This window comes from Denticeps clupeoides, unplaced genomic scaffold (genome assembly GCF_900700375.1).
Source record: "Denticeps clupeoides unplaced genomic scaffold, fDenClu1.1, whole genome shotgun sequence".
Lineage (NCBI taxonomy): Eukaryota > Metazoa > Chordata > Actinopteri > Clupeiformes > Denticipitidae > Denticeps > Denticeps clupeoides.
Genome location: NW_021629990.1, coordinates 20725 through 32412, shown reverse-complemented (window position 1 = coordinate 32412; position 11688 = coordinate 20725). Strand labels below are relative to the sequence as shown.

At 40.5% G+C, this 11688-nt stretch overlaps 16 non-coding genes across 16 annotated transcripts; all 16 read left to right on the top strand.

Moving 5' to 3' along the window:
- The first annotated feature begins 235 nt into the window (after positions 1–235).
- On the top strand, positions 236–317 carry trnas-uga (transfer RNA serine (anticodon UGA)). The gene has a single exon. It is a non-coding gene; the product is annotated as a tRNA-Ser (tRNA).
- Positions 318–1030: 713 nt separating this feature from the next.
- Positions 1031–1102, top strand: trnaq-cug (transfer RNA glutamine (anticodon CUG)). The gene has a single exon. It is a non-coding gene; the product is annotated as a tRNA-Gln (tRNA).
- A 437-nt stretch (positions 1103–1539) lies between these two features.
- trnaq-uug (transfer RNA glutamine (anticodon UUG)) lies at positions 1540–1611 on the top strand. Its single transcript has one exon. It is a non-coding gene; the product is annotated as a tRNA-Gln (tRNA).
- A 515-nt stretch (positions 1612–2126) lies between these two features.
- trnas-uga (transfer RNA serine (anticodon UGA)) lies at positions 2127–2208 on the top strand. The gene has a single exon. It is a non-coding gene; the product is annotated as a tRNA-Ser (tRNA).
- A 713-nt stretch (positions 2209–2921) lies between these two features.
- Positions 2922–2993, top strand: trnaq-cug (transfer RNA glutamine (anticodon CUG)). Its single transcript has one exon. It is a non-coding gene; the product is annotated as a tRNA-Gln (tRNA).
- Positions 2994–3428: 435 nt separating this feature from the next.
- On the top strand, positions 3429–3500 carry trnaq-uug (transfer RNA glutamine (anticodon UUG)). The gene has a single exon. It is a non-coding gene; the product is annotated as a tRNA-Gln (tRNA).
- A 516-nt stretch (positions 3501–4016) lies between these two features.
- Positions 4017–4098, top strand: trnas-uga (transfer RNA serine (anticodon UGA)). The gene has a single exon. It is a non-coding gene; the product is annotated as a tRNA-Ser (tRNA).
- A 714-nt stretch (positions 4099–4812) lies between these two features.
- trnaq-cug (transfer RNA glutamine (anticodon CUG)) lies at positions 4813–4884 on the top strand. The gene has a single exon. It is a non-coding gene; the product is annotated as a tRNA-Gln (tRNA).
- A 435-nt stretch (positions 4885–5319) lies between these two features.
- On the top strand, positions 5320–5391 carry trnaq-uug (transfer RNA glutamine (anticodon UUG)). The gene has a single exon. It is a non-coding gene; the product is annotated as a tRNA-Gln (tRNA).
- Positions 5392–5907: 516 nt separating this feature from the next.
- trnas-uga (transfer RNA serine (anticodon UGA)) lies at positions 5908–5989 on the top strand. The gene has a single exon. It is a non-coding gene; the product is annotated as a tRNA-Ser (tRNA).
- A 714-nt stretch (positions 5990–6703) lies between these two features.
- trnaq-cug (transfer RNA glutamine (anticodon CUG)) lies at positions 6704–6775 on the top strand. The gene has a single exon. It is a non-coding gene; the product is annotated as a tRNA-Gln (tRNA).
- Positions 6776–7210: 435 nt separating this feature from the next.
- Positions 7211–7282, top strand: trnaq-uug (transfer RNA glutamine (anticodon UUG)). Its single transcript has one exon. It is a non-coding gene; the product is annotated as a tRNA-Gln (tRNA).
- A 517-nt stretch (positions 7283–7799) lies between these two features.
- trnas-uga (transfer RNA serine (anticodon UGA)) lies at positions 7800–7881 on the top strand. The gene has a single exon. It is a non-coding gene; the product is annotated as a tRNA-Ser (tRNA).
- A 713-nt stretch (positions 7882–8594) lies between these two features.
- Positions 8595–8666, top strand: trnaq-cug (transfer RNA glutamine (anticodon CUG)). Its single transcript has one exon. It is a non-coding gene; the product is annotated as a tRNA-Gln (tRNA).
- Positions 8667–9102: 436 nt separating this feature from the next.
- Positions 9103–9174, top strand: trnaq-uug (transfer RNA glutamine (anticodon UUG)). Its single transcript has one exon. It is a non-coding gene; the product is annotated as a tRNA-Gln (tRNA).
- Positions 9175–9690: 516 nt separating this feature from the next.
- On the top strand, positions 9691–9772 carry trnas-uga (transfer RNA serine (anticodon UGA)). The gene has a single exon. It is a non-coding gene; the product is annotated as a tRNA-Ser (tRNA).
- The last annotated feature ends 1916 nt before the right edge of the window (positions 9773–11688 follow it).

Genomic DNA, 11688 nt, shown 5'->3' with positions numbered 1-11688 from the left:
CGAGCACTATTTAGTTGCAATGGCGAGTGGTTAAGGTGTTGAATATCAATTGTCTTCTTTCACATGCTTGAACACTGCTTTGAAGCGTTTGTAGGAACTGCCCTCTTCACCAAATTAATGGCGGTCATTGTAACACCAGGAGTTGTCCCCAATCGGATGAGGTGTGTGACTTCAACAGGATCTCCTGGTTCAATGTCAAGACCTGCTCAGAGAGTTGCTTGTTTCAGATTTAAAAGCTGCGAATGGCCGAGTGGTTAAGGCGTTGGACTTGAAATCCAATGGGTCTCCCTGCGCAGGTTCGAACCCTGCTCGCAGCGGCAAAGGGAACTAGTTTTTCATTAACTAAATGAGCCACTGATGCTTATTGGAATCATTCACTTACTTTGTATGTACCAGCCGCTAACAACTTGAATTTAACTCCTTTCTGAAAGAATCAATAACTAAACAGTTGCACTTTTGTCTTGTCTTTGTTTATGATGTCTACGTGCTTAGGGAGTCTGTCTTTTAAACCAATGAGATCTCCTTGTGCAGGTTCAAAAGTCGTTCACATACTTGTTCTTCTTGAATTCATGGAAAAAGCCTGATTGTGGTTTGGATTTTCTTACTGAGCTGGTCTTTTTGTTGGTGAAATGGTAAGTCACCTCATTAAGTAAAAACGTCATGGGGTTCCATGCAGCGATGGTTACCGCTCTGAATCCAATGACTTGAGTTCAAAAGTCAGTGTGGCCTTACTCTGAAGTTTGTTGTTGGACACCTAATCAAGAAATGTATTCTAGACATGCTTGAGTTCCCAGCATGATTAGCAACCATTTGATGCAATTCACAGCTGTATGAAGACATTCAGTCTAGTTTCACCACCAATGTACAACTGCGAGGTACCGTCCCCACACACTGCTCACAGGAAGCCTTTCATGGCTGCCCAACACCCACTAAGGGTTATTGGTTAAATCCAGAGGACGCATTTCATTGTGTGCTCCATGTTTTTTACTGCAGTTTATCACAATGACAATCACTTGCTTGCTCAGGGGTAGGTTCCATGGTGTAATGGTTAGCACTCTGGACTCTGAATCCAGCGATCCGAGTTCAAATCTCGGTGGGACCTTTACTGAAGCAGTTTGTTCAAATTGAATTGCATGTGTTTTGCAATTCAAAACTGTAAGAAGTTGCATATTGTCAGTTTTCATGGTTTAAACGTTTAACAATCAGCACTCTAAATCCAGTGATCACAGTTCAACCCTCAGTGAGAACTCGTGTTCACGCTCATAGTTTCAAGCTTGAGCAAATTATGTAACCCACTCATTCATACTGTATGTTGCCAGAATGTTATGTTGCCATTAATTCAAGATCAAATCTCCAGTACATGTTGCTTTTTATGGTGGTGTGCAAATAAAATAAATAACCAATCCGTCCTTGTCATTGCCTGTATGCTTGTTGATTTAAAATGAACCTCTTCCAAAAATGCTTTTATAGAACTTTCTTGTAAACTTGTGTGGATTGCCCATCTGATGCAATTGTTAACTGAAAAGTGAGGTTACTTGCGGTTCCATGGTGTAATGGTTAGCACTCTGGACTTTGAATCCAGTGATCCGAGTTCAACTCTCGGTGGAACCTACCTCGCCTGTAATCTTTTGAATTTCTTATACTGGAACCATTAATGAATTGATCTAAAAGTAATAATTCTTTTAATTTACTCTCCATTAAATTTTTAATCTCAGCATACAGTTTGGAGCCGATTGTCATGAGGGAAAAAACAACAGTTTCTGTTTTTAACAATGCTCATAATGTTTTTTAAGCATTTTACTCTCATACAGTGACATTGTATGGAACTGAAAGTTCACATTCAGGATGTCCAGTTCACTAATATAAAAGCTATTTGCATTTGAAGCAATCACGAGCACTATTTAGTTGCAATGGCCGAGTGGTTAAGGTGTTGAATATCAATTGTCTTCTTTCACATGCTTGAACACTGCTTGAAGCGTTTGTAGGAACTGCCCTCTTCACCAAATTAATGGCGGTCATTGTAACACCAGGAGTTGTCCCCAATCGGATGAGGTGTGTGACTTCAACAGGATCTCCTGGTTCAATGTCAAGACCTGCTCAGAGAGTTGCTTGTTTCAGATTTAAAAGCTGCGATGGCCGAGTGGTTAAGGCGTTGGACTTGAAATCCAATGGGGTCTCCCTGCGCAGGTTCGAACCCTGCTCGCAGCGGCAAAGGGAACTAGTTTTTCATTAACTAAAATGAGCCACTGATGCTTATTGGAATCATTCACTTACTTTGTATGTACCAGCCGCTAACAACTTGAATTTAACTCCTTTCTGAAAGAATCAATAACTAAACAGTTGCACTTTTGTCTTGTCTTTGTTTATGATGTCTACGTGCTTAGGGAGTCTGTCTTTTAAACCAATGAGATCTCCTTGTGCAGGTTCAAAAGTCGTTCACATACTTGTTCTTCTTGAATTCATGGAAAAAGCCTGATTGTGGTTTGGATTTCTTACTGAGCTGGTCTTTTTGTTGGTGAAATGGTAAGTCACCTCATTAAGTAAAAACGTCATGGGGTTCCATGCAGCGATGGTTACCGCTCTGAATCCAATGACTTGAGTTCAAAAGTCAGTGTGGCCTTACTCTGAAGTTTGTTGTTGGACACCTAATCAAGAAATGTATTCTAGACATGCTTGAGTTCCCAGCATGATTAGCAACCATTTGATGCAATTCACAGCTGTATGAAGACATTCAGTCTAGTTTCACCACCAATGTACAACTGCGAGGTACCGTCCCCACACACTGCTCACAGGAAGCCTTTCATGGCTGCCCAACACCCACTAAGGGTGATTGGTTAAATCCAGAGGACGCATTTCATTGTGTGCTCCATGTTTTTTACTGCAGTTTATCACAATGACAATCACGTGCTTGCTCAGGGGTAGGTTCCATGGTGTAATGGTTAGCGCTCTGGACTCTGAATCCAGCGATCCGAGTTCAAATCTCGGTGGGACCTTTACTGAAGCAGTTTGTTCAAATTGAATTGCATGTGTTTTGCAATTCAAAACTGTAAGAAGTTGCTTATTGTCAGTTTCATGGTTTAGCGTTTAACAATCAGCACTCTAAATCCAGTGATCACAGTTCAACCCTCAGTGAGAACTCGTGTTCACGCTCATAGTTTCAAGCTTGAGCAAATTATGTAACCCACTCATTCATACTGTATGTTGCCAGAATGTTATGTTGCCATTAATTCAAGATCAAATCTCCAGTACATGTTGCTTTTTATGGTGGTGTGCAAATAAAATAAATTACCAATCCGTCCTTGTCATTGCCTGTATGCTTGTTGATTTAAAATGAACCTCTTCCAAAAATGCTTTTATAGAACTTTCTTGTAAACTTGTGTGGATTGCCCATCTAATGCAATTGTTAACTGAAAAGTGAGGTTACTTGCGGTTCCATGGTGTAATGGTTAGCACTCTGGACTTTGAATCCAGTGATCCGAGTTCAACTCTCGGTGGAACCTACCTCGCCTGTAATCTTTTGAATTTCTTATACTGGAACCATTAATGAATTGATCTAAAAGTAATAATTCTTTTAATTTACTCTCCATTAAATTTTTAATCTCAGCATACAGTTTGGAGCCGATTGTCATGAGGGAAAAAACAACAGTTTCTGTTTTTAACAATGCTCATAATGTTTTTTAAGCATTTTACTCTCATACAGTGACATTGTATGGAACTGAAAGTTCACATTCAGGATGTCCAGTTCACTAATATAAAAGCTATTTGCATTTTGAAGCAATCACGAGCACTATTTAGTTGCAATGGCCGAGTGGTTAAGGTGTTGAATATCAATTGTCTTCTTTCACATGCTTGAACACTGCTTGAAGCGTTTGTAGGAACTGCCCTCTTCACCAAATTAATGGCGGTCATTGTAACACCAGGAGTTGTCCCCAATCGGATGAGGTGTGTGACTTCAACAGGATCTCCTGGTTCAATGTCAAGACCTGCTCAGAGAGTTGCTTGTTTCAGATTTAAAAGCTGCGATGGCCGAGTGGTTAAGGCGTTGGACTTGAAATCCAATGGGGTCTCCCTGCGCAGGTTCGAACCCTGCTCGCAGCGGCAAAGGGAACTAGTTTTTCATTAACTAAAATGAGCCACTGATGCTTATTGGAATCATTCACTTACTTTGTATGTACCAGCCGCTAACAACTTGAATTTAACTCCTTTCTGAAAGAATCAATAACTAAACAGTTGCACTTTTGTCTTGTCTTTGTTTATGATGTCTACGTGCTTAGGGAGTCTGTCTTTTAAACCAATGAGATCTCCTTGTGCAGGTTCAAAAGTCGTTCACATACTTGTTCTTCTTGAATTCATGGAAAAAGCCTGATTGTGGTTTGGAATTTCTTACTGAGCTGGTCTTTTTGTTGGTGAAATGGTAAGTCACCTCATTAAGTAAAAACGTCATGGGGTTCCATGCAGCGATGGTTACCGCTCTGAATCCAATGACTTGAGTTCAAAAGTCAGTGTGGCCTTACTCTGAAGTTTGTTGTTGGACACCTAATCAAGAAATGTATTCTAGACATGCTTGAGTTCCCAGCATGATTAGCAACCATTTGATGCAATTCACAGCTGTATGAAGACATTCAGTCTAGTTTCACCACCAATGTACAACTGCGAGGTACCGTCCCCACACACTGCTCACAGGAAGCCTTTCATGGCTGCCCAACACCCACTAAGGGTGATTGGTTAAATCCAGAGGACGCATTTCATTGTGTGCTCCATGTTTTTTACTGCAGTTTATCACAATGACAATCACTTGCTTGCTCAGGGGTAGGTTCCATGGTGTAATGGTTAGCACTCTGGACTCTGAATCCAGCGATCCGAGTTCAAATCTCGGTGGGACCTTTACTGAAGCAGTTTGTTCAAATTGAATTGCATGTGTTTTGCAATTCAAAACTGTAAGAAGTTGCTTATTGTCAGTTTCATGGTTTAACGTTTAACAATCAGCACTCTAAATCCAGTGATCACAGTTCAACCCTCAGTGAGAACTCGTGTTCACGCTCATAGTTTCAAGCTTGAGCAAATTATGTAACCCACTCATTCATACTGTATGTTGCCAGAATGTTATGTTGCCATTAATTCAAGATCAAATCTCCAGTACATGTTGCTTTTTATGGTGGTGTGCAAATAAAATAAATTACCAATCCGTCCTTGTCATTGCCTGTATGCTTGTTGATTTAAAATGAACCTCTTCCAAAAATGCTTTTATAGAACTTTCTTGTAAACTTGTGTGGATTGCCCATCTGATGCAATTGTTAACTGAAAAGTGAGGTTACTTGCGGTTCCATGGTGTAATGGTTAGCACTCTGGACTTTGAATCCAGTGATCCGAGTTCAACTCTCGGTGGAACCTACCTCGCCTGTAATCTTTTGAATTTCTTATACTGGAACCATTAATGAATTGATCTAAAAGTAATAATTCTTTTAATTTACTCTCCATTAAATTTTTAATCTCAGCATACAGTTTGGAGCCGATTGTCATGAGGGAAAAAACAACAGTTTCTGTTTTTAACAATGCTCATAATGTTTTTTAAGCATTTTACTCTCATACAGTGACATTGTATGGAACTGAAAGTTCACATTCAGGATGTCCAGTTCACTAATATAAAAGCTATTTGCATTTTGAAGCAATCACGAGCACTATTTAGTTGCAATGGCCGAGTGGTTAAGGTGTTGAATATCAATTGTCTTCTTTCACATGCTTGAACACTGCTTGAAGCGTTTGTAGGAACTGCCCTCTTCACCAAATTAATGGCGGTCATTGTAACACCAGGAGTTGTCCCCAATCGGATGAGGTGTGTGACTTCAACAGGATCTCCTGGTTCAATGTCAAGACCTGCTCAGAGAGTTGCTTGTTTCAGATTTAAAAGCTGCGATGGCCGAGTGGTTAAGGCGTTGGACTTGAAATCCAATGGGGTCTCCCTGCGCAGGTTCGAACCCTGCTCGCAGCGGCAAAGGGAACTAGTTTTTTATTAACTAAAATGAGCCACTGATGCTTATTGGAATCATTCACTTACTTTGTATGTACCAGCCGCTAATAACTTTAAATTAACTCCTTTCTGAAAGAATCATAAACTTAACAGTTGCACTTTTGTCTTGTCTTTGTTTATGATGTCTACGTGCTTAGGGAGTCTGTCTTTTAAACCAATGAGATCTCCTTGTGCAGGTTCAAAAGTCGTTCACATACTTGTTCTTCTTGAATTCATGGAAAAAGCCTGATTGTGGTTTGGAATTTCTTACTGAGCTGGTCTTTTTGTTGGTGAAATGGTAAGTCACCTCATTAAGTAAAAACGTCATGGGGTTCCATGCAGCGATGGTTACCGCTCTGAATCCAATGACTTGAGTTCAAAAGTCAGTGTGGCCTTACTCTGAAGTTTGTTGTTGGACACCTAATCAAGAAATGTATTCTAGACATGCTTGAGTTCCCAGCATGATTAGCAACCATTTGATGCAATTCACAGCTGTATGAAGACATTCAGTCTAGTTTCACCACCAACGTACAACTGCGAGGTACCGTCCCCACACACTGCTCACAGGAAGCCTTTCATGGCTGCCCAACACCCACTAAGGGTGATTGGTTAAATCCAGAGGACGCATTTCATTGTGTGCTCCATGTTTTTTACTGCAGTTTATCACAATGACAATCACTTGCTTGCTCAGGGGTAGGTTCCATGGTGTAATGGTTAGCACTCTGGACTCTGAATCCAGCGATCCGAGTTCAAATCTCGGTGGGACCTTTACTGAAGCAGTTTGTTCAAATTGAATTGCATGTGTTTTGCAATTCAAAACTGTAAGAAGTTGCATATTGTCAGTTTCATGGTTTAACGTTTAACAATCAGCACTCTAAATCCAGTGATCACAGTTCAACCCTCAGTGAGAACTCGTGTTCACGCTCATAGTTTCAAGCTTGAGCAAATTATGTAACCCACTCATTCATACTGTATGTTGCCAGAATGTTATGTTGCCATTAATTCAAGATCAAATCTCCAGTACATGTTGCTTTTTATGGTGGTGTGCAAATAAAATAAATTACCAATCCGTCCTTGTCATTGCCTGTATGCTTGTTGATTTAAAATGAACCTCTTCCAAAAATGCTTTTATAGAACTTTCTTGTAAACTTGTGTGGATTGCCCATCTGATGCAATTGTTAACTGAAAAGCAAGGTTACTTGCGGTTCCATGGTGTAATGGTTAGCACTCTGGACTTTGAATCCAGTGATCCGAGTTCAACTCTCGGTGGAACCTACCTCGCCTGTAATTTTTTGAATTTCTTATACTGGAACCATTAATGAATTGATCTAAAAGTAATAATTCTTTTAATTTACTCTCCATTAAATTTTTAATCTCAGCATACAGTTTGGAGCCGATTGTCATGAGGGAAAAAAACAACAGTTTCTGTTTTTAACAATGCTCATAATGTTTTTTAAGCATTTTACTCTCATACAGTGACATTGTATGGAACTGAAAGTTCACATTCAGGATGTCCAGTTCACTAATATAAAAGCTATTTGCATTTTGAAGCAATCACGAGCACTATTTAGTTGCAATGGCCGAGTGGTTAAGGTGTTGAATATCAATTGTCTTCTTTCACATGCTTGAACACTGCTTGAAGCGTTTGTAGGAACTGCCCTCTTCACCAAGTTAATGGCGGTCATTGAAACACCAGGAGTTGTCCCCAATCGGATGAGGTGTGTGACTTCAACAGGATCTCCTGGTTCAATGTCAAGACCCGCTCAGAGAGTTGCTTGTTTCAGATTTAAAACCTGCAATGGCCGAGTGGTTAAGGCGTTGGACTTGAAATCCAATGGGGTCTCCCTGCGCAGGTTCGAACCCTGCTCGCAGCGGAAAAGGGAACTAGTTTTTCATTAACTAAAATGAGCCACTGATGCTTATTGGAATCATTCACTTACTTTGTTTATACCAGCCGCTAATAACTTTAAATTAACTCCTTTCTGAAAGAATCATAAACTTAACAGTTGCACTTTTGTCTCGTCTTTGTTTATGATGTCTACGTGCTTAGGGAGTCTGTCTTTTAAACCAATGAGATCTCCTTGTGCAGGTTCAAAAGTCGTTCACATACTTGTTCTTCTTGAATTCATGGAAAAAGCCTGATTGTGGTTTGGATTTCTTACTGAGCTGGTCTTTTTGTTGGTGAAATGTTAAGTCACCTCATTAAGTAAAAACGTCATGGGGTTCCATGCAGCGATGGTTACCGCTCTGAATCCAATGACTTGAGTTCAAAAGTCAGTGTGGCCTTACTCTGAAGTTTGTTGTTGGACACCTAATCAAGAAATGTATTCTAGACATGCTTGAGTTCCCAGCATGATTAGCAACCATTTGATGCAATTCACAGCTGTATGAAGACATTCAGTCTAGTTTCACCACCAACGTACAACTGCGAGGTACCGTCCCCACACACTGCTCACAGGAAGCCTTTCATGGCTGCCCAACACCCACTAAGGGTGATTGGTTAAATCCAGAGGACGCATTTCATTGTGTGCTCCATGTTTTTTACTGCAGTTTATCACAATGACAATCACTTGCTTGCTCAGGGGTAGGTTCCATGGTGTAATGGTTAGCACTCTGGACTCTGAATCCAGCGATCCGAGTTCAAATCTCGGTGGGACCTTTACTGAAGCAGTTTGTTCAAATTGAATTGCATGTGTTTTGCAATTCAAAACTGTAAGAAGTTGCATATTGTCAGTTTCATGGATTTAACGTTTAACAATCAGCACTCTAAATCCAGTGATCACAGTTCAACCCTCAGTGAGAACTCGTGTTCACGCTCATAGTTTCAAGCTTGAGCAAATTATGTAACCCACTCATTCATACTGTATGTTGCCAGAATGTTATGTTGCCATTAATTCAAGATCAAATCTCCAGTACATGTTGCTTTTTATGGTGGTGTGCAAATAAAATAAATTACCAATCCGTCCTTGTCATTGCCTGTATGCTTGTTGATTTAAAATGAACCTCTTCCAAAAATGCTTTTATAGAACTTTCTTGTAAACTTGTGTGGATTGCCCATCTGATGCAATTGTTAACTGAAAAGTGAGGTTACTTGCGGTTCCATGGTGTAATGGTTAGCACTCTGGACTTTGAATCCAGTGGTCCGAGTTCAACTCTCGGTGGAACCTACCGCGCCTGTAATCTTTTGAATTTCTTATACTGGAACCATTAATGAATTGATCTAAAAGTAATAATTCTTTTAATTTACTCTCCATTAAATTTTTAATCTCAGCATACAGTTTGGAGCCGATTGTCATGAGGGAAAAAACAACAGTTTCTGTTTTTAACAATGCTCATAATGTTTTTTAAGCATTTTACTCTCATACAGTGACATTGTATGGAACTGAAAGTTCACATTCAGGATGTCCAGTTCACTAATATAAAAGCTATTTGCATTTTGAAGCAATCACGAGCACTATTTAGTTGCAATGGCCGAGTGGTTAAGGTGTTGAATATCAATTGTCTTCTTTCACATGCTTGAACACTGCTTGAAGCGTTTGTAGGAACTGCCCTCTTCACCAAGTTAATGGCGGTCATTGAAACACCAGGAGTTGTCCCCAATCGGATGAGGTGTGTGACTTCAACAGGATCTCCTGGTTCAATGTCAAGACCTGCTCAGAGAGTTGCTTGTTTCAGATTTAAAAGCTGCGATGGCCGAGTGGTTAAGGCGTTGGACTTGAAATCCAATGGGGTCTCCCTGCGCAGGTTTGAACCCTGCTCGCAGCGGAAAAGGGAACTAGTTTTTCATTAACTAAAATGAGCCACTGATGCTTATTGGAATCATTCACTTACTTTGTTTATACCAGCCGCTAATAACTTTAAATTAACTCCTTTCTGAAAGAATCATAAACTTAACAGTTGCACTTTTTGTCTCGTCTTTGTTTATGATGTCTACATGCTTAGGGAGTCTGTCTTTTAAACCAATGAGATCTCCTTGTGCAGGTTCAAAAGTCGTTCACATACTTGTTCTTCTTGAATTCATGGAAAAAGCCTGATTGTGGTTTGGATTTTCTTACTGAGCTGGTCTTTTTGTTGGTGAAATGGTAAGTCACCTCATTAAGTAAAAACGTCATGGGGTTCCATGCAGCGATGGTTACTGCTCTGAATCCAATGACTTGAGTTCAAAAGTCAGTGTGGCCTTACTCTGAAGTTTGTTGTTGGACACCTAATCAAGAAATGTATTCTAGACATGCTTGAGTTCCCAGCATGATTAGCAACCATTTGATGCAATTCACAGCTGTATGAAGACATTCAGTCTAGTTTCACCACCAATGTAAAACTGCGAGGTACCGTCCCCACACACTGCTCACAGGAAGCCTTTCATGGCTGCCCAACACTCACTAAGGGTGATTGGTTAAATCCAGAGGACGCATTTCATTGTGTGCTCCATGTTTTTTACTGCAGTTTTTCACAATGACAATCACTTGCTTGCTCAGGGCTAGCTTCTGTAGCACACTTGGCTAAATTAATAACCAGTGCGGGAGAGGGTTGTGTTCGTTCACTCCTTTATTGCACAACTGCAATCACACACGAAACTCAAATGAACAGCGCGAACTCGGCATGCACGCTACTCCGGCTGCCTCTGCTCTAATTCAGCGGCCGTGTAGAGCACTCTTACACAAACTTGTTCACAAAACATACTTTTACAGACATATTTGGTACACTAACATACATGGCCTTCTGTCTAATACTGATTCAATCTCAAATCGCTCCTGTACAAAACACATTATATACAATAATTAAAACACTTTACTTTCTAAGTACAGGTTCCATCCATTCATAATACATGGGAACATGACTTTTCACTACGCTCATCGGTTGTCCTTTTTCCTCTACACGTGTCTCTGCGACTGATTCGCTTACCTGCAATCACACACGAAACTCAAATGAACAGCGCGAACTCGGCATGCACGCTACTCCGGCTGCCTCTGCTCTAATCCAGCGGCTGTGTAGAGCACTCGTCCTACTGTTCCTTTGGTGCCGCCCTAGTGGCGGGTGTTCGGTATGACATTTGCAGAATGCAGGAATTATACATACAGTTTTGCCATGACTCTGTGACCAAACATACAGGATATTAGGAAATACAAAAAAAACACAATGGGGGAGGCCCAGAATGATCCCAAAGTGTCCAGATCCCTACACTCTACCCCCATGAAAAAAAATGCCGTCCGGGCATTCAGATACCCACACATCAAATGAGAACTCACAGAATTAACAAGGTTATCAGGTTAAGAGTCAGTAGTCCATAGAAGATGAACACAAGATACATTGCTGCAACAGTCCCGTTTATGACATCTGTCTCCCGTTAATGTCATAAGGTTGCTGTGAGTGTCATTGTGCACGATGACAGTCCACAGCTGCCCTGTCCATAGCCAGGATGTCCGTATCTTCCCTGAGAGTAAAGCATACTCATCCCACAACCTATGTTAACACTACCCTGTAATATTTACAATGTAGTACCATGTTGATGGGTAATCTGAAAGAATCAGTACAATTGGAACTAAAGAACTAACATTTTTTCTTTTTTTCTACTCACTACTAACAGGATTCTCGATTAACACAATCAATTTGAAACATCAACCAACGTGGGCTGTCCCACTCGATCATAAGTGAACATCTGTTTCAATTTTCTCTGTCTTAAA